Consider the following 9,459-nt stretch of genomic DNA (forward strand, 5'->3'; position numbering starts at 1 on the left):
GTTGCAAGCGAGCCAAGATTGTGCCATTGCATTCCAGCCTGGGTGACAAAGTGAGCCTCTGTCTCCAAAAAATAAATAAAAACAAACAAAAATAAAATAAAATAAAAACAAAATCAAAAAACAAAAGCAGTTGCAGCTGTGCCCTCTGAAATTTAATGTCTCTTGCTGACTTCATTTTTTTTTTTTTGAGACAGAGTCTTGCCCTGTCCTCCAGGCTGGAGTGCAATGGCACAATCTTGGCTCACCGCAACCTCTGCCTCTTGGGTTCAAGTGATTCTCCTGCCTCAGCTTCCAGAGTAGCTGGGATTACAGGTCAGCATTACACCACGCCCAGCTAATTTTTTATATTTTAGTAGAGACAAGGTTTCACTGTGTTAACCAGGATGGCCTTGAACTCCTGACCTCATGATCTGCTCGCCTTGGCTTCCCAAAGTGCTGGGATTACAGGCGTGAGCCACCGTGCCCACCCCCTATGTTTTTATTCAAACTGGCTGCCAGCTTGGAATAACCAATGACATTACAGATTCCCGTCTTCCTGATTGGACCAAACTCTGTGGGCACTTGGGAGTCTTTGTCAAAATGCATGTAAAGATGACTGACTCCCTTACTATGGCATGCTCTGAATAAGTAGCCGCCTTTGCATGCCCTCTTCATCTATTTATACAGATTGTCAGGTTTTTTTTGTTGTTGTTGATGTTTTTTTGACACAGAGTTTTGCTCTGTTGTCCAAGCTAGAGTGCAATGGCATGATCTTGGCTCACCACAACCTCTGCCTCTCAGGTTTAAGTGATTCTCCTGCCTTAGCCTCTCAAGTGGCTGGGACTACAGGTGTGTGCCACCATGCCCAGCTAATTTTTGTATTTTTAGTAGAGATGGGATTTCACTATGTTGGCCAGGCTGGTCTTGAACTCCTGACCTAGTGATCTGCCTGCCTTGGCCTCCCAAGGTGCTGGGATTATAGGCATGAGTCACCATGCCCAGCCTTAACTGTCATTATTTTTTTGCAGAATCTGTTCACTGCAGTCTGCTCCTTTTGTGTGGTTTTACATCATGAGATGGAGTCTCACTCTTGCCACCCAGGCCGGAGTCCAATGGCATGATCTTGGCTCACTGAAACCTCCGCCTCCCAGGTTCAAACGATTCTCCTGCCTCAGCCTCCCGAGTAGCTGGGATTATAGGCATGTACCCCCACCCCTGGCTAATTTTTGCAATTTTAGTAGAGACAGGGTTTTACTATGTTAGTTAGGCTGGTCTCAAACTCCTGGCGTCAGGTGATCTGCCCACCTCAGCCTCCCAAAGTGCTGGGATTACAGGCGTGAGCCACCACGTCTGGCCACCAAGATATGTTTTTAACTCAGTTCTTTTATGTCTATTACTTTAATTTTTCAAGATTCCTGTATAAATTTGCATTTTAGATCAGTGGGAGAAAAATGCACTACCTAGACCTTCAAACACCATGGGTTTGAACTTCGAAGATTCACTTATATGCAGCTTTTTTTTTCAACCAAACTCAGATAGAAAATACAGTGTTTGAGGGATGTGAAACTCGAATATACAAAGGCCCAACTTTTCATATTCACAGTTCCCCAAAGCCCACTGCGGGACTTAAGTATGGCAGGTTTGGGTATGAGGGCGATATGGTTTGGTCTGTGACCCCACCCAAATCTCATGTTAAATTATAATCCCCAGTGTTGGAGGTGGGTCTGGTGGGAGGTGATTGAATGATGGGGGTAGGTTTCTCCTTTCCTGGTGTACTCGTGATAGTGAGTTATCACAAGATCTGGTTGTTGAAAAGTGTGTAGCACGTCCCATCTTTCTCTGTCTTCCTCCTGCTCTGGCCATGTAAGACGTGCCTGCTTCCCCTTCCCCTTCTGCCATAATCAGAAGTTTCCTGAGGTCTCCGCAGCCATGCTTCCTGTATAGCCTGCAGAACTGTGAGCCAACTAAACTTTTTTTTTGAGACAGAGTTTCGCTCTTATTGCCCAGGCTGGAGTGCAATGGCTCGATCTCTTGGCTCACCACACCTCTACCTCCTGGGTTCAAGCAATTCTCCTGCCTTAGCCTCCCAAGTAGGTGGGATTATAGGCAGGTGCCACCACACCCAGCTAATTTTGTATTTTTAGTAGAGATGGGGTTTCTCTATGTTGGTCAGGCTGGTCTCAAACTCCCAAGCTCAGGAAATCCACCTGCCTCAGCTTCCCAAAGTGCTTGCCTTATAGGCATGAGCCACTGTGCCCGGATAAGAATCCCTCTAGAAAAAAAAAAAAAAAAGCATAAAATAAGTAATAAAATACTGGGCTGGGTATGGTGGCTCACGCCTGTAATCCTAGCACTTTGGGAGGCCAAGGCTGGTGAATCATGAGGTCAGAAGATCCAGACCATCCTGGCTAGCACGGTGAAACCCCGTCTCTTAAAAAAAAAGTAGTAATAAAATACTGAGGCATAAGCTTAAAAAGAAATGTTCAAAATTCATATGAGGAAAACTATGAAAACTTTTTTTTCTCAACTCCTTTGCCCATTATTTTTTTAGTGAAGGGGTCTCACTATGTTGCCCAGGCTAGCCTTGCAACATCTGGGCTCAAGTCATTCTCCTGCCTCAGTCACCTGAGTAGCTGGGACTGCAGGTACTCTTGGCTCTAAAAATTAATTTTTTGGCTGGGTGTGGTGGCTCACTTTTGGAATTCCAGCACTTTGTGAGGCCAAGGAGGGCAGATCACCTGTGGCCAGGAGTTCGAGACCAGCCTGACCAACATGAAGAAACACAGTTTCTACTAAAAATACAAAAATTAGCTGGGCATGGTGGTGCCTACCTGTAATTTCAGCTACTTGGGAGGCTAAGGGCAGGAGGTTCGCTTGAACAAGAGTGAAACTCCATTTCAAAAACAAACAAAACAAAACAAAACAAAAAATACTTTTTTTTTCACAGTCTCACTCTGTATCATTGCACTCCAGCCTGGGCAACAATCTCAGCTCACTGCAATCTCTACTTCCTGAGTTCAAGTGATTCTCTTGCCACAACCTCCATAGTAACCAGAGTTACAGGTACACGCCATGATGCCTGGCCAATTTTTTATTTTTTATTTTTTTGTATTTTTAGTAGAGACGGGTTTCATGTTGGCCAGACTGGTCTCGAACTCTGGACCTCAAGCAATCCACCCACTTCAGTTTCCCAAAGTGCTGGGATTACAGGTGTGAGCTACCACGCCCGGCCAAAAGTCTTTGGTTCTTTGTGTAATTAGCAAGCTCCCAGGAAAAGTTTCCCTCCCCTTTTCAGACATGTACACGGTGGGCTCTGTGGAAAGTTGCGCAGGGAGGAGGGGGTCTTACCTAAAACAAACCCACAATTACACAAACAAGACAGGCAGTGCTTTGTGCTTGCCTAGAGACATACCCACAACTACATAGATGAAAGGGAGTTATGCAGACAGATTTACAGATAAGAGAAGTTACTCAAACAGCTACAGACATGAGAGAAATTTTCTTTTTAAGACAGAGTCTTGCTCTATCACCCTGGCTAGAGTGTAGTGGTGCAATCTTGGCTCACTGCAACCTCTGCCTCCCGGGTTCAAGCAATTCTCCTGCCTCAGCCTCCCAAGTAGCTGGGATTACAGGCATGCACCACCACGCCTGGCTAACTTTTGTATTTTTAGTAAAGACAGGGTTTTACCATGTTGGCCAGGCCAGTCTCAAACTCCTGACCTCATGATCCGCCTGCCTTGGCCTCCCAAAGTACTGGGATTACAGGTGTGAGCTACCACGACTGGCCTGAAATTTCTTATAAAAGCTTTTGGGGCTAGGCACGGTGGTCAAGAGATCGAGACCATCCTAGCCAACATGGACAAACCCCATCTCTACTAAAAATACAAAAAATTAGCCACGCACGGTGGCATGTGCCTGTAGTCGCAACTACTTGGGAGGCTGAGGCAGGAGAATTGCTTGAAGCCGGGAAGCAGAGGTTGCAGTGAGCTGAGATCACGCTACTGCACTCCAGCCTCAGTAATAGAGCCACACTCTGTCTCAAAAAATAGAAAATAAAAAATAAATAAAAATTTTAAAAAGGAAAAAATGCCAATATTTATCTTATCTTTCCTACATAAACAGTACCTAGAAGCAACCAAATAACTGAGAAGGGGGAACCAATAAATTTAAGGCTCAATAGAAACACAATAGTTATTTTGCAATTCCTAATAACCCTTAGGTAGCCAGTGGAGGTGGCTGACACCTGTAATCCCAACACTTTGGGAAGCTGAGGTGGGCAGATCACCTGAGGTCAGGAGTTCGTGACCAGCCTGGCCAACAAGGTAAAAACCCCGTTTCTACTAAAAATACAAAATATAGCTGGGCATGGTGGCACGGGTCTGTAATCCCAGATACTTGGGAGACAGGCAGGAGAATCACTTGAACTTGGGAGACGGAGGCTGCAGTAAGCCGAGATGGTGCCACTATACTCCCGCCTGGGAGACAGAATCAGATTCCATCTCAAAGAAAAAGAAAAAAAGAACACCCTTAGGCAATGATCACTAATGATTGCTGACATCATTTTGAAAAAAACTAAGAAAAGCAGACATCCTGTGCATCTGTATTGCTGTACACGACGTCACCTATGAGTAATCGTGAAAGAGAAGAAAAAAGAACTTGAGTCTAAGCCTCTTGTGATCTAACTAACAAATTACAGGACATACAAGGGCACCAGAAAAATATGTCAAATAATACCACAATCAGACAATCTGCAAAATCCAGGCTGTGAGAAATTCTACACTTCCTTCTACAAATACAATATAAACAGAGAGAGGGAGGGAAGAAAGGAAGAGAGGGAGAAGAAATATAAGAATCACAACAGAATGAAGGAACACATCACTGGTGAATGTGGCTCCTATTAGCTAAACAAGAGCTCACTGAACTTCTTTCTAATTAATGTGCTTTCTCTTTTAACTGCACTAGCTTGTACGTGTCTTCTGTGCCATCCTATTTCCAGGTCTCTGCTGGGACAAAAATAGCAACGGGAAAAGTTGCATTTTATCAGGGGCTGTGTACTGAGAAGATGCTTAACACTGTCTCTATACTTTTATATTATGTATATAAAATGAATATATGTATGTACTATATATATTTGTATGTAAAATATAAAAATATGTATATATAACATATATTTCTTATATAATTATATATTATACATTTATCATATATGTAATATAAAATAGATATATTTTGGCAGGGCACAGTGGTTCATGCCTATAATACCAGCACTTTGGGAGGCCAAGGCTGGAGGGTCACAAGGTCAGGAGTTTGAGGCCAGCCTGGCCAACATGGTGAAACCCCATCTCTGCTAAAAATACAAAAATTAGCTGGGTATGGTGGCACGTGCCTGTAATCCCAGCTACTCAGGAGGCTGAGGCAGAAGAATCACTCGAACCCAGAAGGCGGAGGTTGCAGTGGGCTGAGATTGCACCAGTGCACTCCAGCCTGAGCAACAGAGTGAGACTCCATCTCAAAAAAAAAAAGATATATTTTATATGTAATATAAAATATATAACATATTTTATATAACTATAAAGATAGTTTATGTCATATAAAATACATAAATATAAAACTTTTTACATATAAATTACAAAATATATTTTGTATAAAATAATTATATATTGCATATATAAAATATATTTATATTATAGTTTTTGTTATATATAAATATATAATATAAAATATATATTATAAATTATGTAATGTTTTATATAAAATATATTTTCATATTATTTTGTATTATACATATTTCATATTACATATTATATGTAACAGATAATACTTTTTTTGAGACAGTCTCACTCTGTCACCCAGGCTGGAATGCAGTGTGGCCATCTTGGCTCACTGCAGCCTCCTGGGTTCAAGTGATCCTTCCGCCTCAGCCTCCCAAGTAGCTAGGATTACATACATGTGTCACCCACCATGCTTGGCTAATTTTTTTGTAGTTTTAGTAGAGAAGGGCTTTCACCATGTTGGCCAGGCTGGTCTCAAACTCTTTACCTCAAGTTTTCTGAGCACCTCAGCTCCCAAAGTGCTGGGATTACAAGCATAAGCCATTGCACTGGGCCTATAATACATATTATATATTACATATAAATAATACATTTTTATGTTACAATGTTTTCCTTTTCACTTTTTTTTTTTAAGAGACAGGGGCTCACTCTGTCACTTAGGCTGGAGTGCAGTGGCACGGCCATAGCTCACTGCAGCCTCAACTTCCTGAACTAAAGATATCTACCCGCCTCAGCCTCCCAAATAATTGGGACTACAGGCACACACCACCATGCCTGGCTAATTTTTGTATCCTTTGTGAAGACTATGTTGCCCAGGCTTGTCTTGAACTCTGGGCTTCAAGCAATCCTCCTGCCTCAGCCTCCCAAAGTGCTAGGACTGCAGGTGTGAGCCACCAAGATGCATGCATTTATTGGTTGGTTGATTGATTGATTGATTGATTGAGACGGAGTTTCATTCTTGTTGCCCAGGCTAGAGTGCAATGGTGTGATCTCAGCTCACTACAACCTCCACCTCCCAGGTTCAAGTGATTCTCCTGCCTCAGCCTCCCGAGTAGCTGGGATTACAGGCATGTGCCACCACGCCTAGCTAATTTTCTATTTTTAGTAGACATGGGGTTTTCTCCATGATGGTCGGGCTGGTCTCCAACTTCAGACCTCAGGTGATCTTCCCGCCTCAGCCTCTCAAAGTGCTGGGATTACAGGTGTGAGCCACTGCACCCGGCCCAAGATGTATTTCTTGATTTCCCCAAAAACAGAAGCCACGGAGGCTCCTGACTGCTTGGTAGCTGCCAATGTTTTGCTTTTCACTTTTTTTTTTTTCATCATAAGGCAGCCTCCTGTCTCTTCTGCAGAGGGCCTATTTCACCTTTGTATACAGGACAACTCCAGTGAACTTTGTCCCCTCATGGTAGACTTGAGAACAACTAACCCTGTTCTGCACCTGAGGAAACTGTAGCTCCGAGAGTTTAGCCAATGTGCAGTGAGTCAGTGACCAGGTAGTGTATTAGTCTGTTCCTGTGCTGCTATAAAGAAACACCCGAGGCTGGACGTGGTGGCTCACTCTTGTAATCCCAGCATTTTAGGAAGCCAAGTCGGGCAGATCACCTGAGGTCAGGAGTTCAAGACCAGGCTGGCTAACATGGTGAAACCCTGTCTCTACTACAAATACAAAAATTAGCCAGGCGAGATGGCAGGTGCCTGTAACCCCAGCTACAACCGATGCTGAGGCAGGAGAATCACTTGAACCCTGGAGGCAAAGGTTGCAGTTGAGCCGAGATGACACCACTGCACTCCAGCCTGGTTGACAAAGCGAGACTGTCTCAAAAAGAAGAAAAAAAAAACCTGAGACTGAGTAATTCATGAAGGAAAGAGGTTTACAGTAATCGACTCACAGTTCCGCATTGCTGGGGAGGCCACAGAAAACTTACAATCATGGTGTAAGGCTAATGAGAAGCAGGTACCTTCACAGGGCAGCAGGCCAGAGTGAGTGCAAAAGGGCAAAATACCTGACACTTATAAGGCCATCAGATCTCGTGAGACTCACTCACTATCACGAGAACAACATGAGGAAAGCCACCCTGGTGATCCTGCTTTACCTCCACCTGCTCCTGCCCTTGACATTTGGAGATTATAGGGATTGCAATTCAAGAGGAGATTCTGGGTGAGGACCCAAACCCTAACCATATCAGGTAGGGACTAGAACTCTGCTTCCCAAAATCCTGCTCCAATGCTATGCTCTCTGGACACAATGCTATGCCCTGTGTCCCAGTCCTGGAAGGAAGGAGGACAAGAAACTCAGATGGCCTGGACTGAGAGCAAAGGAGGGTGAGGCCAGCACAGACATCCTCAGAGGCTCCTGCAGGGTGGTGTACATGAAACCCAAGCCCAGGCTTCATGTGCTGCCCCCAAAAAGCAGGGAACGCACATTGTAGCAAATGCTGAGCAAACTCTCAACCATGAGACAGAGGCAGGAGAGGGCTGCTCTCCTGTGGTTCTTCAAGGCTACTTTCTTCCCGTCCAGTCTGAAGGTTTGCTTTTTCTTTTCTCCATTTAGTATTTTTGGACTGCGATTGACCTCAGGTAACTGAAACTGTTAATAAGGGGGGAGACTACTGTAATTTAAAACTCCAGTCTTGGCCAGGTGCTGTGGTTCACACCTTCAATCCCAGCACTTTGGGAGGCTGAGGTGGGAGGATTGCTTGAACAAACTCCTCCAAACCACGAATTCAAGACTGTGGTGAGCTATGATTGTACCACTGCACTCCAACCTATGCAACAGAGTGAGACCCTGTCAAAATAGTAAGTAAATAGCTGGGTGTGGTGGCTTACGCCGGTAATCCCAGCACCTTGGGAGGCTGAGGTAGGTGGATCACGGGTCAGAAGATCAAGACAATCCTGAAACCCCATCTCTACTAAAAATACAAAAATTAGCTGGGCATGTTGGCGTTCACCTGTAGTCCCAGCTATTCAGGAGACTGAGACAGGAGAATCACCTGAACCTGGGAGGTGGAGGTTGCAGTGAGCCGAGATCACACCACTGCACTCCGGCCTGGTGACATAGCAACACTCCATCTCTCTCAAAACAAACAAACAAAAAAAACATAGTAAATAAATAGGCCAGGCGTACCTCACGCCTGTAATCCCAGCACTTTGGGAGGCCCAGGCAGGTGGATCTCCTGAGGTCAGGAGTTTGAGACCAGCCTAGCCAACATGGAGAAACCCCATCTCTACTAAAAATACAAAAAAAAAATTAGCCAGGCATGGTGGCAGACACCTATAATCCCAGCTACTCAAGAGGCTGAGGCAGGAGAATCGCTTGAACCTAGGAGGCAGAGGTTGCAATGAGTGGAGATCGCGCCACTGCACTCCAGCCTGGGCAACAAAAGCGAAACTCCATCTCAAAAATTAATAAGTAAATAAATAAAACTCCAGTCTCATATTTATCAGTGCCTCATATTCCCACTTAACATCCTCCTCGGCCACCTCCCTTCTCAACCTAAAAAGAGCCGAAAGATTGATTTTATTGATGAAATGTACATTGTATGTGAACACAGAGAACATAAGTGTGCAGTTTGATGGGTTTAGACGCCCATGTAACTGAAACCCAATCAGGATACAGAAGTGTTCATGCTCCCAGAAAGTTCCCTCATGTCTCTTTTTACTCAATCCCTTTGCCCCTTGGACTGCAAATGTGAAAGGTTCTGACACTTCCCAGAGCACCCAAACATTCTGGGTCTCTCTGTCGGCCAGTGGCTACAGGCAAGCAATCTATCCACCAGACCATCAGGCCCCTGTGAAACAGCAATCACTGGCCACTTCCCTGAAGACACAGTAATCATGCTGTCCACTTTGCTGGCTGTCACCATGAGGTCACCCAGGTCAAGCAGCAAGTATACTTTACTTTCTTTTTTTTTTTTTTTTTTTTTTT

Source organism: Cebus imitator, unplaced genomic scaffold, assembly GCF_001604975.1.
Source record: "Cebus imitator isolate Cc_AM_T3 unplaced genomic scaffold, Cebus_imitator-1.0 Scaffold82, whole genome shotgun sequence".
NCBI lineage: Eukaryota > Metazoa > Chordata > Mammalia > Primates > Cebidae > Cebus > Cebus imitator.